Genomic DNA, 23,104 nt, shown 5'->3' on the forward strand with positions numbered 1-23,104 from the left:
GGTCGCAGCCTCGCGGGGCAGGGCAGGGCCTGGCTGACGACACAGTCCCCCGCGTTCCTGATCCAGTTGTCCCCTGGCAGTTCCTGGAGCGGCCTGGTGAGTGGAGCTCGGCCCGATAAGCCAACCAGACTGACTCCTCTAGACTTTAGGCCAGAGATGACAGAGACCTTTAACCAGGAGACCACAGAGGTGCCATTACCGCTCCAAGAGAGAGGCTTGCCTTGACCCTTAGTGGCTCTCAGATGTGGTCCCAGTGTCCTAATAACAAACCCCTGCGTCTCAGGAGAGCCTGGTGGGGAGCCCTGGGGGACGGTTCTTCATTCCAGGATCATCACCGTTTAAATGGTGACCTCCCTCTCTTGGACCCAACAGGACACAGGTCAGCCTGAGACTCAGGAGCAGCCTGGCTGGAGAGCCCCCGAATGGGGGTGACTGATCGGGTCAAGGGGAGGGGGGACGGGACAGTGGAGGAGCCTCGAAGTGGAGACACCACAGACACAGTAAGCTGGGAGCGAGCAGTGTGGGCGACAAACGCCATGTCCTGAATGGGGTTTTCTTTCCCCAGGGGCCTCCTTGTGCACCTGTGGAGGGATTGCCTGTGCGTCCTTATTTCTCCACGTATTTTTCCAGTAAATTCCATCACCCAATGCAAACTTGTGTCTCTTGTCCCTGCAGACTGAAGGAGCCTAATTAAAGCGTGCACGTGCCCAGGCATACGCTCACACATGTGTGTGCACACGTCCTCCCACGTCTGAACGTACCCACTTGCCAGGCTGTGATGATCAGTTCTTGCCCTTCCACTCCTCAGCCCTGACGCGTACAGCCTCTTGGCACCTTGCACCTGTAAATTACTTACGTACCCGTTTCATTGTCAGGTGGTAGGTTTGCACAATACAAACCGAAGGAGCAAGCATAAAATCATGCTGTAAATTGAGGCTGCAGAGGGTGCCAAACTGGTGAATAAAAACAAAACTAACAAAAATCTATCCAGGGGTTGAAATAGAAAATCTGGACAGTTGCCTTCAGTTATCTCTGGACCGTGACAGGGGATGTGTAAATAAAATGTGAATAATGGATTTGGTTATTTGTTCCAAATAACTGATAATCGAGTATTTCTTTGTCCCAAAATGCTCATGAAAACTGTATCTTTCTTCCCACTCCCTGTTAAATTTATGGCCCAGAGATCGAGGGCAGGTATTAAAATGATGCTGTAAAAGATTTCACTGGGGATTAGGTTTGATGCCCGGCATCGCGTTCCCGTTGGCCGTGTAGGGTCCTGGCATCCCGAGACCCCAGCCTGAGACGCGGACGGTCTCAGCCTCAGTGGGCTCAGAGGTCTAAGGCCCCGTGTGCTCTGGTCCATTATTTTGTTAGCTGGATTTGTAACCAACCCAGGATTGGCTGCTCACTGCTCATATGCCAATAATTCTAGAGGCAAGTGTCAGTAGGAAAGAAAGGTGCTTTAATCAGAAAAGCCAGCAATCTGGGGAGATGGTGGACTCGTGTCCAGAGACTAACTCCAAAGATGCTGCTCAGCCAGGACGGTTTTTAAAGAGAAAAATGGAGGGGGAAGAATCTCAGCGAATCCTCGAGGCAGGAGGTTGTGTTCTGCGTCTCCACTGCGTGCAGACTGGCTGGCTCTCTTCACATGTTATCCTGCCCAAGTGATCTGCCTGCAGGATTGCTTAGGGGGGGCTATTGCAGGTAGAGAGCTAGTCTTCCTTCTTTTTTTTTTTTTTTTTTTTTTGTGGTACGCGGGCCTCTCACTGTTGTGGCCTCTCCCGTTGCGGAGCACAGGCTCCAGACGCGCAGGCTCAGCGGCCATGGCTCACGGGCCCAGCCGCTCCGCGGCACGTGGGATCTTCCCGGACCGGGGCACGAACCCGTGTCCCCTGCATCGGCAGGCGGACTCTCAACCACTGCGCCACCAGGGAAGCCCCCTTCTTTTTATCTAGGAAAAGAATCAACAGGTTAGACAAGGCATGGCGTGCATTCAGGAGAGCGTAAGTCACGAGGTAGTTTCAATTGCTTAGTGATCACATTCCTAAAATTAGGTTCTTTTAAGGTTAGAGGGGTATAGAAATGGGCAAACAGGAAAAGGGCAAAAGAGCTGCTTTCACATTCATTGAAGTCATGCTCCTTCATCCACTGTGGGAGCCACAGTGAGGAGGGTGACGCCTGATCCCAGGTTCTGTGGTCGAGGCTGTTTTCTGCCGTTTACTAGCTGTGTGTCCTGGGCAAATACGATCCACTCTCCCTCAGTCTCAGTTTCCACGATTTTGAACTGGGGTTAATAACACCCACTGCATGGTTATTGTGAAGATTATTCAGAAGATACAAAGAGATGCATTTCGGGACCACCAGCACTATTTTTAATGAGTTTCTGCACCGCGCACGCCCCGAACGAGGGCAGAGGGGATTCTCGGACCCTCCGAAGTTACTGCCTTTCGTGCCGGAGCTTAACTTGGGTCGTGGCCTCCTTCGGGACGCCCTTGAACCGCTAGAGAGACAGCCGCTAGCTCTCAGCACGTTCTTAAAATAATCTCCAAAAGTGTAAGGAGTGTTTTCAGGAAATGCTGCTGTGATCCCTTTTAGACATTCTCCAATATTCTTTCTGTTATTGGAGGCAAACTCAGATTTCCATTCGGCCACTAGATGTAGGGCTGGTGATGTTGGCCAGCCCCAACTACCAGCCTTGCTGCTTCCCAGCAGCTTCCTGGGTAATGGGGGAAATTCAGAGGCTTTCAGCTGTTCTGCATCGGGGAATTGGTCCTGCTTGATTAAGGAGTGGCTCCATTTCAGCCCACCTCTTAGCTCATTATTTGGATTGAACTAATTTTACAATAACTAGATACAGATGACATGCCTCTTTCACCCAGGCTGATTCATGGCCATTTTATTCCATTTCCAACCAGGGTGGGCGTTTCATGAAACTCAGTCCCCAGGTGTGCAATAAACAGCACAATAAACTATCCAGTGTGAAGTTTGTATCTTTTCCTATAAAAATGCGTTTGGATTTACAACAGCTGTTTTACTCTCTCCAGCTGGCCAGCTAACTCATTCCACAGCTAACTAGGCAGTGAAAGAATTTGAATCAGGTGGTTAGTTTATTCTGTTATGTGAGTATGAAGGCACTTTGGAAGAATATAAAGAGGCCATTAAAGTGTATTAAAATTCAAAAGGGTTAGCTGGCTTTTCTGTTTATTCAAACGCAATAAATGGTAAATTGAGGTCATAGTTGTTTTGAACTAAACACTTCCTCTGCTATGAGCACCTTCCTTTCATATATTTGCATTTAACAAGTCACAGGGCATTAATAAAACAGCTAAGAAAAAAAAGAAAACATACATTAAACCCAGATAGCTTATTTCCCTTTTGGCCTTTTGTGTAGTGCCTACAGAATGTGTGTGTGTGTGCGTGTGTGTGTGTGTGTGTGTGTGTGTGTGAGTGAGTGTGAGCATTTCAAATCCACTTATTCTCCTGCCTGGTTGGTCAGAGTACATTACCAGAAAGTTGTTCCTTGCAGGAAAAGGTAAAATATATAGGAAGGCAGCTCTTCAGTTTAGGGGGTTAGAACTTTTTATCTTGCTTTTTTTTTTTTTTTTTGGTAGATCTGGAGAACTGGAGAGATAACGGGGGGTACAGATATCTGGTACAGATATTAGATTTCTCTCTCTCTCCATCTCTTTCTCTCTGTTGAAACTACTTAAGTTTGACAAAACTGCAAGCTCCTTGAAGGCAGGAACTATGGCCTAAACTAGTGCCGGCAGGGACTTAATAGATATTTTTCATTTCACGTTGTAGGAAGTTAGCTTTTTTTTTTTTTAAACATTCATATTCCTTAGTTCCTCTTAGCTTGGACTTTCATCATAATGTTTGCTGGTTTTAAGTGGTGTTGGCATCTCTGGTACCCATAAGGTCACAGGTGTTTAAAAAATAAAACATGACCTATTATTAGGCATGGCTTCGAGTTAAAACGTCTCCTTTGGGACGGCACCTGGCTTTATTTTTCCAGTCCACTCGAGGGGTAGGGACTGCAGAGGGGTCTTCTCCCACTGACCTGCACTGGTGTCACCCCAGGGGCTCGAGCCTTCTCTAAACGTGAAATTACACTTTTAATTCAATTTGTTCATTTAATATGAAAGTGGACTCTACAGAGCTCAGTATTCTCAATTCCTGCTGTTGACCGATTATCCGGTTAATCCTTATGAGGCGGGAAGGAGAGGGAAATTGTTTTTCCCCATTTTTCTAACTGAACAGACATAAAACAGGAAGAGGTAAGGATTTGGGGTGGGGAGGGAGTTGGATCCCTTGCGGGAGCTTTGCTGTTTCCCAACCTCCCAATCCAGCCCCCTGTCTGGTAGCATCGTCTTCAAAGGGGAGGGGAGAATTATACAAAACAACACTCATTTTCATTATTTAATGGAGATTTTAAGTTTTTTGAGGCAGTGGTTAAATGACTTCTCAAATATTGGGTCTATTTAGAAATAAAGGCGAAAAAATACCCAAAAGGATTATTTGCAGACTTAGAAAGACAGTCATTTTCTAATGCTAAGACATTACTGCTATTAAAATGTGAATTTTATCTAGTTTTTATTAAGCTCTTTGCAAAGGAAAAGAGGTTAGCGTGATCCCTGTTGAATTTTCAAGAGGACACCAAAAGTGATGACAAATAAATTGGAGCATAATGTTTCAAATTAAAAAAATCAACGAAGTACAATCTAAAGACAAAATATAAAACTTGGTAATGTTTTACCTTCTTTTTAAAATGACTGACAACTTCTCTGTGCATATAACAACATTGTGCGTATAAAAATTAAGATAGGCTAATGCCTTAGATTTTCAAGAAACAAATGTTTGTCTTGAATTAACATGGTTTTAGCTCAGTTAATACTGAAAGTTGTCAATGTCAGTGCTCATCTATAATAAAGTCTTTCTGTGGTTGGGAACCCGACTTGATGTGGATATCTTACAATGAGCCTTAATCTTGGCTTATTAAAGGACTAATAGCTGTAGGAGACCAGAATACACCACCCCAAATATGCCTCTTTGGTTTAAGGATTATTTTGAACTGACTTTTAAAGAAACAGCAGACAGGAGAAGCTCTGAAAACAGAGTGTAAGTTACCCTTTTATAAGGGAAATTTATATTTATAAAGGAAATCTCCACTTGTAAGGGTGTTTCCCATTCTGTACCAGAAAAAGAAGGATGTCTCTAAACCCTAAGAGACCCTGGTCCAGGCAGAAGACACTGGCTTAAATGTGCATAACAAACCTTACCTCATTTACCATAGTTTCCTGGCCACCTTCCCAGCACTCACCTCCCCACATCCTTCTTTTGATTTAGCTGAGAAGGTCCTGAAGCCCAAGTTCTAGCCACGTCTTTGAGTTACTCTTCCCAGAGTTTCTCTTACCTGTACATGAGATATACATGTTAATAAACATCAGTTTGTTTTCTCTTGTTAATCTGTCTATGTAGCAGGATCCCAGTTGAGAACCTAGGAAGAGAGAAAAAGGTTTTTCCTCCCCTACACAGGAAACCCCAGGCATAGATAGCCACGTTTTTATCTGCCATCTGCTTTCCACCTGTGCTTAGAATCTTAAAATACACCTGCTGGACTCTTGCACTAAAATAAAAAAAAATTCTTTTTTCTTGTAGGCACTTGAATTACACAAATCGTGTTCATTGGAGAAAATTCAGATAAATCAACAAAATTCACTCAGAATCTCACCCACCAATCAGAGAAAACCACTAAGTTTCTGGACATTTCAGGGCTTTATAGCTCTCTTTCCAACCATCAATTCAGAAACAAAACTGGATCATGTTACAAACACTTTTCTGTACTCTGTTCTTCTCAATTAATAGATCATAAACATCTCTCCCTGCCAGTGCATGGACATTTATGTGATCATTATAAATAAAAATATTATTATCAATACACGACTTACGTTGTTTATAATTTACTCAACTAATTGCTAATTGTTGGACATTTAGGTTGCCTATAAATTTTTTTTCTATAAACAGCATGATAAATATCCCCTGTCCATGCTCATTGTTTACTAAGCAATAATCTGCTTAGGACAGATTTCTAGAAGTGGAATTTGGGGGCCAAAGGGTTGTATATTATTAATGGCTTTGCTAAATTGCTCTCAGAAGAATCTAACAATTTGTATTCTGTATTTTCTTTTTACATTTTTGCCAATTTGATGGATAATTATAACATTTTATTGGTTTTGGTTTGTACTTTTTATTAGTGAAGAACATTTTTTCATAAATTCATTGGAGATTCTTTTATAATTAGTCTATTCTTTACATATGTTTTTTATCAGGCTGGTCCTCTATATTATTTATTTCTAAGAATTTAAAAAAATACATTAAACACAGTGATCATTTGCATAGTATATCTTCGGTAGATTTTTTTCCAGTTTGCACTTTGATTTTTAACTGTATGGATTTTATGCACAGGGGTTATGCTTTTACTTTTGAATATGTTTTAGGTATTTAAGCTTTCAGTCTTTTTCTTTATAGTTTCTGCCTTTTGTGTCAGAATTAAAAAACACTTTTCCACGGAGTTAGGGAAATATTTACCTATATTTTCTTCTAGGAATTGTATGGTTTTACTTTTTATGATGAAAATTTTAAACAACCTAACATAAGAAAGAATCAAAGTTTCCCCACACTGGTTCCTGATTTATTGAAAAATCAGTCCTTCCCTATTTATTGAAAGATCTGCCCCCACTTCCTGCCTTGAGTCATCCATCTGACCAGCAAGAGGCACACGGCCTCTGCTCCAATGTAGAGGAAAGATGCTGGCCCTTCCTCAAGGCAAACGACTCAAACTGGGCTTTGTCGCCCCCTTGTTCGAGGCCTCAGCATCTCAGCCTCCCGTCTGATTTGAGGCTGCTTCCCATCCAGTTTGGGAACCCCAGTTTGGATGATCTTCTGGACTCCTGGCCTCTCTTTTCTTCCCCTCTGCTTCATCATCTGGTTACTCAGGAGGAGATTTTATCATATCCTCCCTTCCTTGCTGCCCCTTTTTGAGAGTTAAACTGCTTACCACTGTGGAGGAATAACCAAGTAATCACACAAAGACAGACAAAGGAAAGCCAGGAAGCCTCACAGCAGGGATCCCCAGCCTCTGTTCCCAGCTTCCCGCTGGGAACCCTAGCTCTTGTCTGTGCCCGTTTATCCACCAGACCCTAAAATGTTTTGATTCTGCCTTTAGGGGGCACCAAGATGGAAAGGTCATGTGGCACCCTGGAGACCCTCCCGGACAGGGTGACACTCCGTGCCCTTGGCCTTTCCAACAAGGAGCCCCTCTGGGCATTTTCTCTAATTCTATCCCTTATATAGGAGCTCAGTTCCATTTATTCACTCAACAAATGTTGACTGATCCACTGTAAGGTGTCTGGAACTGATCTAGGTGTTGGAGATAGAGCAGAAAATAAGGCAAAGTCCCTGAATTCATGGAACTTACCTTTCATCGGGGATTCCTTTCATCTTCTTGGTATCACAGATGATGATTTACACACCTGTTGTGCAGCTCTTCTCGCCTCTTCACCACCGGATTATGCCTTTCCTGAGGTCAGGCACCAGGTCGTATCAACCTCTGGTTTACCCATTGCATGCGGCACATACCAGAAATTCAGTGTTTCTGTTGAATTAAAATCATTGAATAATGCTGTCTTTGTTATGGATTCTCTCACTGTTCTGAAACCCAACCTGTAGCTCCAAGGGGCATCTGGGGAGAGAGTGAAATAACTCCTCGCTTCTAGTGTGAAAAAAACCCTTAAAGCGATGCCCCTCAACCTTGGCGCCACTGCCATTCGGGGCCAGATGGTTCTTAGTTGTTGGGGGACCATCCTTGTGAGTTTCAGGGTGTTTAGTAACCTTCTTGGCCTCTGTCCACTAGATTCCATTAGCGCCCGCCTCCCCCCATGTGATAACCAAAAATGTCTCCTGACGTCACTAACTTTCCCCTAGGGGACAAATTGGCTTTGGTTGAGAGCCACTCCCTTAAAGATTTGTGGTGGATTAAATACGGCCCCAAGTGCTTTGACTCGTGAGAGGGTCTACGTCCCCTGAAGTCTGGGTGGGCTCTGGGATCCCTTTAACCGAAAGTATATGGCAAAGGATGCCAGGCCAGCTTCTGAGCCCAGGCCTAGAGGAGCATGGACCCTGGAGCTCTTGGAGCTCTCAGCCAACATGTAAGAAATCTGATGGCCCTGAGGCTGCCACACTGTGAGCGTCCAAGGGGTGTGGCAGGATTCTGGAAGATGTGTGTTTATGAGAGAGTCAGAGAGGGAAGGAGGGCGGGAGGGAGAGGGAGGAGAGACCACACACTGAGGAACACTAAGGCACCGTCTTGGAAGGGGACCCTCCACCCCCAGTTGCCCCAGATCCTGTGGGTCAGAGAGGCACTGCCTAGATTTGGGATAGTTTGTACGCAGCAACAGATAACTTGAGCAAAATTCTCTCTGAAGGTAAAGCAATTCAGTCATTGACTATTTCCCACATAAGCACCGCTGATTTAGTCATCAGCATAATTTCTATAAGCAACGAGCATACAAATATTAGGAACTTTTCGTGACACTACTGTTACTCCTGTTTCTAACACACAGTCTTCATATTATTCTTTATTGTCCCCTCTTTGGTTGATGGTATGAAATGGAGAACGGTTGAAGTGCTTTCTCCTTCCTATTAACATTATTTAGTTTTTAAATTCAAAAGTACTTACTCATCAGCTAATTCATTTAACAGCCTTCTAAAATATGCAAATTATATCCTTCTCAATTAGCACTTGATAAAAATAGAGTAAATTGGAAGAGAACTTTTATTTTTATTCTATTCTCATTACACACAGATATAGTTAGAGAAAAAGGTCTATCTGTTAAGGGAATTATTTTGCTCTAAGTCACTAAGTGCATATAATTAGGGAAAATGAAATATACCAAATGACAAGGAGTATGAAACTGTGGTTTTTCAAATGCTGCTTTCGTTTTTATTTTTCCTCCTAACTTGAGTAATTATGTTGTGAAACCATGTCCTATTATACTTGAGATCTCTGTGATGACCTAGCAAAATAAAGGATAAATAAATCAAGATCAAAGTCCATTTAGGACTGTTGCTTGAGTGTTGCTGAGTAAAGGAACATTACCCGGCTGGGGGACCTCAGACAGCGTCTGTGGATCTCAGTTTCTTTTCCTGGAGAACAGTGGAGTTGGTCCCTGTTGTGTATAACTTTAAAATTTTAGAATGAGATATTTTCAATTTTCAGCAAATACAAACTACATTGAAACTGGCTTCAATTATAATGAAAATAAATAGGGGAGAGAGAGAGCTTCTTACAAGGGAAAAACTCTCCCAGTTTACTTATGTACTATATTCCAGTAAGTTATTCACATTCTTCCATTTAATCTTCAAAATCCAATATTGTAGTTTTCATCATCCCTGTTTTATAAATAAAGAAATCAGCTCTGAGAAGTTAAGTAATTGGTTCAAAGGTACACAGTTAAATGGAAATCCATACTTTGAATCCTGTTTCTCTGGACTCTGAAGCTCACACTCTTTTCGACCTTCCCCTCCCCCAGGTTTCTCAGACGAGGATTTTTTTTTTTTTTTGCAATCAGCAAGGGTCAGGCAGAATGGAAATGTTGCTAACGTGACATACAGGCTGGGGTTTAGTATGGGGTGCAGTATTACAGCTCTGGGAAGCACATGTGTACAGGTCGGTTAATGTGGGAAAAGTGAGTTTGCATGTTGGTACTAGTAAAGACATCATAGCTGCTAACAGACTGCTGGGTTCAGTGCTAGCACCGAAACTGATGGGCCGGTTAGCTTGTTTGGCATCCTGGCCCTCTTGGGGCCTCTGAACTGAGAACCTCTCAGGCAGCTGGCGGGTTGAGCTAACAGCGAATCTAAGGTGTGATGCCCTGGAGGCACTGTAACATCTCCTGGGAACTTTAAGAAACATGCGAGTCCTGCCATCAGTCTAATTCAGCTTTTCTGTGCTGGCGGACCAGACACTGGTGATTTTAAAATATCCCTTTTCAAAAGGAAAACCATTATTTTGGGGTGAGGCGTGCTCTTCCCTTCTTTCGGTGGATGTAATCAATCAATGACTGTATTTATTGCCAGGCTTGTCTTCTCTACCTTAAGCAAGATTTGCCTAACAATTACTTCTCAACAAATATTTATTCTACAATTATTTGTCGTGTGGTAACATGGCGTTTTGATGACCTTCATCCTGTGTTTCAGTCGCATTCATGACCATTTCATCTTCAGAAACAAAGTCACAATGCAGTTTAACCCTTCCAGGGCTGTAGGAGAACTTGCAACTAATTCACTGGTGCCGGAAATTTGCATTTGCCCCGCAAGCCGCAGGAGGGGCCCTCATGCCAGCCAGCGGCTCGGCTGCCTCCCATATTCCCTGGTGTGAGTGAAGTGATCACGTCTTTCCAACATTTGCTCTCAGATGAGCCTTGGCGGTTTCCTTGTCCTTTTAGATTTAGAATTAGTCATAGAAAAAATGCAGTCTAGGAAGGGCTCCTGTCCTTTCTACATTTTGCACATTTTCTTTTCTCTGCAGGAGATGGTAGCCTACGGAGGTCCAGCTCTGGACCTTGAGACCTCCTGGGCGCTCTTGGCAGTGAGGGCAGAGGAGTGGGGTGGCCCCTTAGCCAGTCCTGATGCCACGCCCTGCCCCTCGCTCACCTCCTCGCAGGGTCCTCCTGGCTCTTTACAGACGTCAGTGTCCCTGTTTACTGGCCTCGTGCTGGTCTCGTGTTTGCATGGGTGGTTCTGATGTAGCCTTTGACTTTTAAGAAAATAGTATATCATGACCTATCTGCCTTGCCATCTCGTTCGAAGACCCGTGAAACAGGGTTCTTCACCTTTTCTGTGCCCTGGGTCTCTTTGGCTTCCTGGTGAAGTGCATGGACCCCTCCTTAGAATAATGTTTTTAAATGTACAAAACACTAAATTTACAAAGGAAACGGATTATATTAGCATGCACTATCTAACTATTAGAAAATAAATTTGTGATATACTAACATATGTGCTTTATTGATGAATTAATTGACACCTGGCCATGCATTGGTGACTAAGGTGACTTAGAAGTAGTGATGAACGTGAATGGTATTTGCAACAATTGTACGTAAAGTGAAAGTGTGATTTTATTTTTCTCTTGGTGGTAAAGGCACTGGTACCCCTCACTTCAGTAGGTTGCCTGCGTTCATAATAGAAGGAAACGCTAAATTTTAATTAGTGGTGAGTGAAAATAAAGATGTAATTTTTTTTCCCATCAGAGGGCCCCATTGTGTTCATTCCGCAGCCTCCTGAGATATTTCTGAAAGGGAGATGGGATGCTGATGGGTGTTAGGATTTAAAAGACACTTGGAACGTGCTCTGTTGAACAAAGGAAAACAAATGCCTTTATTGCTGAGCTTTCAAGATCCTTCACATCTATTCTAGAGCTCCAAGGGGGCTGTTTTCAAATAATGGGACCAAGTGACTCTCTTTAGAGGAGCACATCGTGAAGTCAGAATGCACTTTGGGAAACGCGACTCTTACAGGTGATCCCTTGGCGGGGACAGCTCGGGGTGGAAGTCCTAGTGTGGAGCAGCAGAACCCCATTGAGGGATATGGCATGAGTGTCACCCGCCCATCAGGGGCCAAGGTCCTGCCCCTGTGAAGCTTCTCTGCAGCAGTGGACTCACTGTCACCTTCTTAGGGTGGCCGTGCTCTCATTCGGTCACCCAGGTCCCTGCAGCTGTCAAGTCTGCCCTCCAGAAATGACTTAGGATTCTTGAGGAGGTAGGAGCAAAGCTGGCCATGACCCTTCCCCCAGGGCAGATGTCACTCTGGCTGTGGCCAGTCAGCGTTTCAGGCCCTGCCCCCCACTTCATCATAACGCTCCTCTCAAAGACTCCAGTGAAGTGAAGGGCACGTCCTTCTCCTAAGGTGTGTGGACGCTTTCGAATCTTTCTTCTTTCTCAAACGCAAATACGATATTGTTTCACTTCCATAAGGGACACAAGTGAAGGGTTAAATAGTAAATGCCATTTATTGAGCATGTCTTTCAGGCCAGGTGCTGTGCTAGGAGGTCGCGCCTGCCCAGTGTCAGTGATCTTATGCTACAGACTCTGGATAGCGTTCTCTGCGGAGGATGGTAGGTGACTGACTAACTTCTGTGGGGCTACGCCTGGTTGGTCGGTGTGGTGTGTGGTCTGAGGTTGACGGCTGCCCTCGGGATCTGGGAGTTAATTGACAGCATCCACCATTCCTTGTCTTTTCTACTTGGGGAGGGCTGGGATGCAGCGAGGGGACCAGGCTGGACATTTTAAGGCATTGGGACATGCCTGTTTAGGCCTGTCTCCTTGAGAGGACCAGCTGCCATCGCCTAGAGCACATCATCTTTTACTTGGATGACCAAGAAATCATTTAAGAGTGAAATGAAAGATTCCTCACCTCCTTCCAGGACCTGAGCTCAGCAATGTGAAATGGCGGGACAAGAATTGGCCAATCTCACATTTAAATGAATAAATTAGACCTTCAGTGATCGTCAGCAATTTCATGCCATAATTGACAATAAATAGCTACTTTTGAAAATACTCCTGCAGTGCACGCTCAGTCATGGCAACCTAGCACTGAGCAGGGCCACACCACTGTGTGTGTGTGCTGTGGCCTCTGGGTGGAATGCTTGTTCCAGGAACATCAGCATAAGATGTCCAGTGTCAAGCCAGTGTTCCCCAAAGTTCCACTGGTGGAACAAACCACCGTGCACACCAGGTTGTGTGTGCATAGACCTTATCTTGGATAAACATTAAAACACGAAAGCCATGAAGAATAAGAATGTTCTTTTAGAATGTTCTTTTTTTTTTTTTTAGTTTTGAATTTATTTTATTTTTATTGCGATATAATCAACATACAGCATTTTGTAACTTTAAGATGAATACTGTTTTGATTTGGGAAATTTATGTACTGCGATATGATTACCAGTATAGCATTAGCCAACGCCTCCATGGCATTAAAATTATCATTTTTTTTTCACACACACACACTGTATTTTATTTTTACAAGAGATAAATAGACTGACACCAAGCATTGTAAATGGATGGCCACAACAAAAGCAACAACGACTGCAATTACCAAACACGAAACACACTCATACTATGTCATAATATTGACATTCAGTCCAGGAATCCTCCACTGCAACAGCTCCTTTACTTTGCAGTGAAAAGTGATTTGTATATTTTTTGCCTCTGAGTCCTTGTGGTATTTTTTTTTTTTATTCACACAGAAAGTCACAAAAATTATAATCATTCTCATCAGTTCACTCAGTCCCATGTAAAGAGTGTTCTTAAGGCGTGTATTCTCTGTGCATGTGACCAGGGCCAGTGTCACAGGGGACATCAACGCTCTGTTCCTTACTCAGAAAAATTAGTAGTGAGGGGTTAAGCTGAGCCATCCCCCAGCCACAGAGGTATTCTGATTGTCATTGGCATCCATCTGTAAGGCTGATGGCCAGGGTTAATGTTTAGGGTTAGCATTATTTTGTAGCCGGCGGTGGTTTTATGTCTGAGAAAAGAATTGGCTATTTGAGGTCAGGTTTGGCTTTGACCTTACTGGTACTACATTCATACCCACAACCAGCCCAGATCATTGTTTAATGGTACTTCCTTTACACTTTGCAGTTGACTTCCATGCCATCACAAAGGGAATTTGAATTAACTTTTGTGTAGTCTATAATAAGTATATATAATTTCTGTTATATAGACTTCCTATATAGCTTATATAACATTTAAGGGTAGATATGTCTCAGCTAACACTCTTAAAACTAATTAGTCCTTGCTTAGGTAAAAAGCTAGGTATGAAAGTGTGGCATGTACTTAACACTTTGTTCTATGTAAATAATTAATTTCTTCAGGCTTTCCAAGACTAGGTCTTTTTTTCCCCCAAATTGGGTTAATGTGCTTTTGGCCCCAACCCTTGGGGTTTAAGTGAGCTGGAAATCTGTGCAGGTAAATCTGCCAGTGTTGCCAGGTGGCAGTGACGGAGGGAAAAACTGGGCCCACAGGTTCCCTCTGGTGGAGAGAACGTTTCTTGTGTACCCCACGCCTTCCCAGCCCAGAGCACAGCGTCGCTGTGATTTGGTGGCTCCTCTCAGCCACGGCTGCTCTGTTCCTGGAGCCAGGACATTCCTCGGTGGCAGGACCTCGCAGTTCTTGCAGGGGCAAGAGCTGGGTTGCAGTCATTCCCTTCTGGCCAGCTGGGCAAGAGGTATTTCTTAAAAAGGTGGAACCCAGGTTTGGTGTTTTTTTCCTAAGTGCCTAAATAAGTAAGCCAGGCTGTTTATACAGAAACATTTTCATAAGAAAATGGTTTTACCCAGACTGTCTTATTCAGAGGTATCTATATCTCAGCCAAGATAAACCTGAGTTTGAGGTTTAGGATCTGAGTTTGTGTCTGCATCATATCACGTATTGTTGATTAGGAAACATTTGGCATTAAGGAATTGGGAGCCGGCAAGGAGATAGTGTTAAAATGTGTCTGATGAGATTACTTAATGGTTTCTCCAAAGTGGAAAAAGGTATTAAAAGAAAGACAGTAAAAAAAAATGGTAAGGAAGCTAGAAAGTAGCTAGATTTATTGCACGATATGCAATAGCCAATATTATTTTGAACTAAATTCCGTGTGATACCTAATGTATACAGGTCTATGAAAATACTGTGGAATAAGCCCAGGAAGGATGGATAGTGTTCCAGTAGGTCCTTCTGTAAGTAAAAACAGAGCACAGGCTTTAAATTGTCAAAGTGTGACGGGGAGCCTTTATCGAGTAAGAGTCGATAGACAGCTAAGAATCAGTCTCAGTGATTTATTCAGTGCCGCTTCTTGCCGTCATTTTGAAATTGTTAAACTGGGCATAGTTCAGAAAGCAACCCTGATGCCTTTATGGGGGATAGAGCCACATTCGTGCTCTGGGTGGGATCACCTCTGCAGGAGAACATTACATTTTCTCCTAAAGGCAAAATGCTTGTAGGTTTTTCCTCTTTCCTTTGTATTTACTTTTAAGGCTGCACTTGTCCACCTACCAGTGTTTACGAAATCCTATATTTGGGATGCTTTTTCTATAATAAAATGTTGTCATTTGTGGAAAAAAAACCCCCACGAAAGCCAGATTGTGTAAAGACAGACTTCACTTTCAAAAATTAACATTGCTATTGTTTTCTGGGGATTATATTTTCATTTTGGAAAATGCAGTCTCCTTTTCAGCCATCTCACATCCACACTACAAACTCAGTGCTTTCATATGCTCCCAGATTTTCAGTCTCCACTTACTTGTTTTGGCTTGAAGTTTGGAAATGTTGAAGCTTGAGATAAAATATCCAATTCGCAAAAAAAAACCCACCACTGGATATATACCAAATATGCAAGCTAGGTAAATTGGCATGTGTTTCATATCTAAATGTTTTCTGTTGAAGATGTAGTTTCTCATATGCATCAGAAAAATGATTTGAAGCTCTTCTATTATACAGTTTTTGTTGAATGAGCTTCTTATTTCCTTCCCCCAAAGACCAGTCCTTTAAATAAAATTGTTATTCATTTTACAAACATTTACTTATTGAACACCAGCTGTCAGCCAAGCACTGTTTTAGGCATTTGAATACAGACAGACGCTTAATGCAGTCCTGCCTTTGAGAACAGAGCAATGGAATAATTTCTGTGTTATCAAAGAAATAGTTTAGTCCAGATGCCTAGGAATAAAAGGAGATTAAAATACAAGATTCAATAATCTAATTATACCAAAGAGATTACCTGAGGAAAGAAACATTAAATTCTTAGAAATTATTTCATAATCTTATTTTGACCCAGATGACTGAGACTAAAGTTAAAGCAGTATTTATTGCTCATCCTTGAATGTGTGCCCAGGTATAGAATACACTTAAAAGCATTAAAAGTGTATACAGATAGAGTAGAGTCAAGGCCAAAACTCTTCATTAAAACCGTGAGCTAAGACTTAGAACACGATTATGGGCTTCTCTGTGTGTTCGTGTTTGTGTATTTGCTGGAGATGTGTACAAGCTTCAATAAATCTGAATTTAAGATTTAGGCTTTTATCCAGGAAATGTATTACAGAGACTCCGGAGGAAAAGCAAATTGATAATTTAATGAAAAACTGGGAAGATCCAGTGACGGCTAAGCCTAAGCTATGTGCTGCCAGAGTTTTTCTAAATTCTTCAGAGCTTACTTTAGCTTCAGGTGTTTAAAAGTCAACGCTGTTTTGATTTAAAGGTTTAAACAGCTTAGAGTTTTCTAACAGAGATTTAAAGAATTTGAGGAAGGGAAGGTGAGTTAATCCTAGATGTGAATTCAGTTGAAGCACCTGATTCAATTAAAAAAAAAATCATAATAGTTGGCAGAAGTTGGAAGGCATTCTATTCATGTGATCTACGTTTGATGTTTAAATTAATCTTCAAATGCTTTTCGGAGATCAAACACAAAGGTTGATGGCCGATTTACCTCGGCACCTCTGCTGAGTAAGATCTGAACGTGCACACGGCCATTGTGGTCCCGTACCAGCTCCCGCACTCATTGTGCAAATCCGCTGGGTTGTTTCTTCCTAAGTGTCAGTGCAGGGCAGTGAAACCCCAGACAGACCCTGGTTCCACGTGTTAGTGGAGGGGAGATGCAGAGCTCTGATGAATGAGATGGCACACGGCGAGACTGCAGATCTCAACAGCGAAGAGGAAACGCTCAAAGCCAGCCCTGATAAATGTCAGTTTCTCGGGGCATTTGGGACGGAGTCTGAAATACCCATTCTTGACATTTAGAGTTTAAACTTCCAGATGAGAAGGGGGCGGGGGGGGGTGCATCCTGGAGGCTCCGGTAGTGCGACGAATGGGCAGAACTCTGGACAGAGAGGTTTGGAAAGCTGAGTCCGTCCCAGTGAAGACCCTTACAGGACAGCTGTAGAGGTGACAGTAGCGGGGAAGGGAGGGAGGGCTCTTAGAGATCATGGATCCCCTCCCTGTTCCCTCCCAGCAGACCCCGTGGGGAGCACCACTGGTCCCTGCACCACCACTGCTGGTCGCAGGTTCTTGAGCAACTCACTGCCCTTTTCAGCCTCAGAATCCTCTGCTCTACAAGGAAAACAGTCCCATGTGCCTGTCCAATGCATGGTGTTGCCATAGAGCAGAGTCATATTAAACCATTTCCAGTTAAGTAGCATATTTTAATGACTATGATATATTTTTTGGCATGTGTGTGTGTGTGAACGACCTTCCAGTCTCTTATATTTGCTTATTTTCAACCTTAATTCTCTGTTATATTTACTGTACATCTTCCCTTTTATTTCATTTTATTTTAAAAATAAGGATTGTGTATATTTCAGATGTATAACATGCTGATTTGATATACATATACATAGTAAAGTGATTACTACAGCCAAGCAATTGGCATATCTCCTCATATTACCTTTTGAGTGTGTGGTGAGAGTACCTGCCATCTACTCTCTTAGCAGATTTCCAGTATTCAATCCATATTATTAAGTGTAACTGTAGTCACCGTGCTGTACATTAGATCTCTAGACTTACCCTACATACCTGCAACTTCCTACCCTTTGACCAACGCCTCCCCATTTCCCCCACCTCCCGCCGCTGGTAATCACCTTTCTACTCTCTGCTTCTAAGTATTTGGCTAAGATTATGCAGTTTTTACCTTTACGTATCTGACTCATTTCAATTAACGTGATTCCTCCAAGTTTATACGTGTTGTGACGTAGGGGAGAATCTCCTTTTTAAAGTGGAATACTACTCCACTCTACGTTCATTTGTCAGTGGACTCTTAGATCATTTCCGTGTCTTGGCAATTGTGAACAATGCTGCAATGAACATGGGAGTGCAGATATTTCTTTGAGGTGCTAATTTCATTTCATTTGGGTATATCCCCCAAAGAGGGATTGATATTTCCGTTTTTAGTTTTTTGAGGAACTTCCACACTGTCTTCCATGATGGTTGTACAATTTACAGATAAAATTTATACAGATTTTTCACTTCCTTGGTTAAATTTATTCCTAAGTATTTTATTCTTTTTCATACTCTTGTAAATAGTATTGTTTTCTTGATTTCCTTTACAGATAGATCACTGATGGTGTAAAGAAATGCAACTGATTATTGTATGTTAATTTCATATCCTGAAACTTCACTGAATTTGTTTATTAGTTCTAACAGATTTTTTATGTGCACCCTCTTTCTTCTGACACTCATGTATTAACTAGAGGGAAAGTGAGTAGACAATAGAATAATTATAACTAAATTAACCAAAGAAAATTCCTCTTTTTTTTCCTCTGTTACTTACTTCAAGCAAAACATTTCCTGAACTGAAATATTTGAGGCAACTATGACTTCACTTTCCTCTTGCAGTTCAAATCAGAAAGGCGGCATGGGGACTTCCCTGGTGGCACAGTTGTTGGGAATCCGCCTGCCAAAGCAGGGGACACGGGTTCGATCCCTGGTCCGGGAAGATACCACAAGCCACGGAGCAACTAAGGCCGTGCACCACAACTACTGAGCCTGCGCTCTAGAGCCCGCGAACCACAACTACTGAGCCCATGTGCCACAACTACTGAAGCCTGTGTGCCTAGAGCCTGTACTCTGCAACAAGAGAAGCCACCGCAATGAGAAGCCTGTGCACTGCAACGAAGAGTAGCCCCCGCTCGCCGCAACTAGAGAAAGCCCACGTGCAGCAACGAAGACCCAAGGCAGCCATAAATGAATGAATGAATGAATGAATGAATAAATAAATAAATAAGGCAGCATGATTTCCACACTGAACGCTCAGGATTCGTTTCTCACAGTTTGCCAGACCTGGGAATGCTGCTATCCCTCACAGTATTCGGCCTTTCACCTTTCCAAGAGGGCAAAGTTAACCTATTTTACATGATTTTTGTAAGATGATAAGTAAGGTCTCCCTTGCTTAGTTGAAAGTGAAGAGCTTTCTGAGAGCCTGGTAATATGGCAATGCTGAGAACAATCGTATAGGAGACCCCTTAGTGGGCAGTGGTTTTCCTGATGCTTTTGTTCTGATTTCCTCTCCTTACTTGGCTGGGCTCGTGCAGGTCTAAATGCTGCGGAAGGGGAGGATGCTCTCGCGCTCAACGGCTCACTGGGTTTGTGTCGGGCAGTGATGAGAGCTGGGATCCTGCTCCAATAGCAGTGAGCATCACTGACCTGTGAGGAAGACCACATGCAGAGGAAACAGACTTGGACTGAAGTCAGTTTTGGCTCAGTCATCAGCTGTGTTCTCCCAGGATCTCTGGAGGCTGACAGGCAGGGGTCGTATTAAAATATTTAGCCACTAGTAAGGCAGGGGCATGGGGACAACGCATCAGAAGGTAGAGATGGAGGCGGGGCCAAGTCATTTGTTCTCAGTTGTGGGAAGTTAGCAGGGCCCTGGAAACGTGCCAGGCTGGCTGGGACAATGGGAACGGGGGCCGGGAGCACAGGATAAGAGAGGGCTTGGGAAGTGGCCACTTACTAAAGAGTACAAAACTATTCCAGCATTTCAACACCTGGTGCATCTGTACAAAGATGGGCTGCCTGCCCTGCAGAAAGATGGTCAAAGTAGTGGCCTTGAGCACTCTGGCTAACCTCTGACTTTCAGTTCCTTCATCTGGGAAATAAGGGTGTTGATAATACATACTTTGTGAAGTTGCCCTGCGGGTTAAATGAGATAATGCATGAAAAAATGCTGAGCCTAGTGCCTGGCCTGGCAGAAAGTGTTCAGTAAAGGGCGGCTGTGATATGGTTCTTCGCTCTCTGCCTGTTGTGACTGATCTTTTAAAAGATTTTAAATGGAAACAGCTTGGTATAAAACAGCTTCCAGCCCTTCTCTGGAAGAGATTAGATGTTGCTGTTGAGATTTTATTTGTGCATAGATTTCTGCTTAAATTTTATGATAATCTTAAAAACACTGATAGGAGAAAAAGGAAGAATGATGCTTTAATTTGCTGTGTCATTACCACCATAACTAAATAGTAACGGGCTTAATCTGCGATTAAGTTTCTCAGATGTAGAGAAAGTCTTGACTATGCAACTTCAGAATAATTTCTTCATTCTTTTCAAGGTACTGGGGCCCTCTGAATTGCAGATGTTTCTAGAGGCTTTTTTGTTATCTTGCTATGGGAAAAGGTCATTGAAATGTATAAATGAAATGAACTTGGATGAGAACAAGTCTTATGTAAGGTTTATTTAATCTGAACAAAATGCCTTGGAACACATTCAGGACACGTGCATGGGTCAGAGAAATATTTTGAAATATTATGTGAATAGAATTATTTTGAATGCACAAAGGAGCTTACGAACTAAAAGAATATTTTCAAGCAAATAATTTTTTCCAGTTTTTTATTTCGTAAGATTTCCCTTTCACATATTTATTTAAATTGCTGTAGGCACTGGGTGTGTTTGTGTGTACTGAAACATATGTTCTTTTTTTATAAGCAGCTTTTTTGAAGTCTAATTCACATACTGTACAATTTATCCATCTAAAATATACAATTCAATGGTTTCCACTATATTCACAGAGTTGTACAATCACCACAATCAATTTTTGAACATTTTCATCACCCCAAAGAGTGTTTTAATTGTCACGTATTTGTGAATTTCCAAAATTTCTCTTATTCATTTCTAATTTCATTCCAGTGTGGTCAGAGAACATAGTTTGCATGATTTCAGCCCTTTGAGTTTGGGGGAGATTGTTTTGTGGCCTAGGATTGGGTCCATCCTAGGTAAAGCTCCATGTGCTCTGGAGACAGGAGTGTGTTCGGGAATTGTTGGGTACAGTGTTTTACAGATGTGTTACGTCTACTTGGTTTACAGTGCTTCAGTCTTCAGTTTCCTTGATGAGCTTCTACCTAGCTATTCTATCCACTGTTCCATGTAATACTGGGGTGTTGAAGTCTCCAGTGACTATGATTGAATTGTTTATTTCTCCCTTCGATTCTGTCAGTCTTTGCTCCATGTATTTCGGGGGGTCTCTGCCGGATTTCACAGCCCTGGATGAGTTGTGGGGAGGGAGCCCTGTGGTGCCGGCAGCACCGGCCAGCAGTTGTTTCCATCTTGCTGAGTTGGGTTTTAGCTCAAATGCAGACTCTGGCTGTTTTACTGAGATTTAGTAGATTTTCTTGAATGGATGTCTTTTCTATTTTCTGTATGCCCTGAGGAAAATGTGCAGAGATTTTAAATGGTTGTTTTTTTCAAAAATAAATTTCACCAGTTATAATTGTTCTGTTGGGGAAAGGTATGTGGTCCTTCTTATGCTGCTATTCCAGAAATTTCCTCCCTGTGTGTTCTTGTAGAGCATTAAAAAACAAAACAACCCACAACATGTCTATGATAAATGGGGAATTGGAGCACTAAACGAAGTGTTACTCCCAGACCCAGGATGTACCATTCTTATACAACAGTCATTGTTAAGCCACTTATATTTACTTTTCTCATTACATGGTACCATGTGTACAAAGAAACTAAAACAAATAGTCTTGGGCCTCTGCAGCTTATATAATAACACAGCTCTTTAGTAGGCATTAAATTAAATTATTTAGAGGTTCTTACTGATTGTTTACCTGAATAACCAGATATGTAAACAGGAGTTTGTCTCTCTTGTTCTCACAGACTATATTTTAGTTACACATCTATTTATACCTCAGAAAGGAACTTAGTGAACTAAATCTTGCCTCCCAGGAATTCTGAGAATTTAATGGACTATTTCATTGGCCAAGGTGTATCTGATGTCATCTGAAACGATCTGAAAAGCTAGGGAAAAAAACGAATGACACAAATGTGACTTCAGGTAACTGCCAAGGATTATGATTATATTTTAGACCAGTAATTCCTCTTTAGTTGGAAGTTTCTAAACACTAGAAAAAGGTGTTAGGTAAGTTATTTAAATTTACTTATTTGTCCATTGTGATGATTGACTTATCAACTTGGTTAACATTAAATAAACAAACAAATAAACATGGAATTACTCACAGATTTCCTCATGATAGAGAACATCTGATGATTGATTATGTAGATACGGTAAACTCTTGAACGATGTGGGGGTCAGGGGCACCAACCATCCACACAGTCAAAAATATATAAAGTCGAATATAAATTTATAGTCAGCCCTGCTGCAGTATATAAAGTTGATATACAGAAATCTGTGGTGCTTCTGTATACTAATAACAAGCTATCAGAATGAGAAATTAAGAAAACAATCCCACTTACACTGCATCAAAAAGAATAAAATACCTAGGGATAGATTTAACCAAGGAGGTAAAAGACTTGTACTCGGAAAACTCTAAGACATTGATGACCAAAATTGAAGACAACACAAACAAATAGAAAGATATGCCGTGCTCATGGATTGGAAGAATTAATAGTGTTAAAATGTCCGTACTACCCAAAGCAACATACAGATTTAATGCAATCTTTATCAAAATACCAATGGCATTTTTCACAGAACTGGTGTAAATGATTCTAAAATTTGTATGGAACCACAAAAGACCCTGAATAGCCGAAGCAATTTTAAGGAAGAAGAACAAAGTTGGAGGTGTCATGCTCCCTGATTTCAAACTATACTACAAAGGTACAGTAATCAAAACTCTATGGTACAGGAACAAAAATAGATCAGTGGAACACTCAGAAATAAACCCATTCTCAGAGATAAACCATGTCAATTAATTTATGACAAAGGAGCCAAGAATATACAGTGAGGAAAAGATAGTCTCTTCAATAAATGGTGTTGGGAAAACAGAACAGCTACATGTAAAAGAATGAAACTGGACCACTTTCTTATACCATACACAAAAATAATTTCAAAATGGATTAAAGACTTAAGTGTAAGGCCTGAAACGATAAAAATCCTAGAAGAAAACATAAGCAGTATGCTCTTTGACATCAGTCTTTGCAATGTTTTTCTGGATCTGTCTCCTCAGGCTAGGCCAACAGAAGCAAAAATAAACAAATGGGACTATATCAGTCTAAAAAGCTTTAGCAAAGTGAAGGAAACCATCAACAAAATGAAACGGCAACCTACTGATAGAAGAAGACATGTATAAATG

This window comes from Orcinus orca, chromosome 15, assembly GCF_937001465.1.
Source record: "Orcinus orca chromosome 15, mOrcOrc1.1, whole genome shotgun sequence".
NCBI classification, from domain to species: Eukaryota; Metazoa; Chordata; class Mammalia; order Artiodactyla; family Delphinidae; genus Orcinus; species Orcinus orca.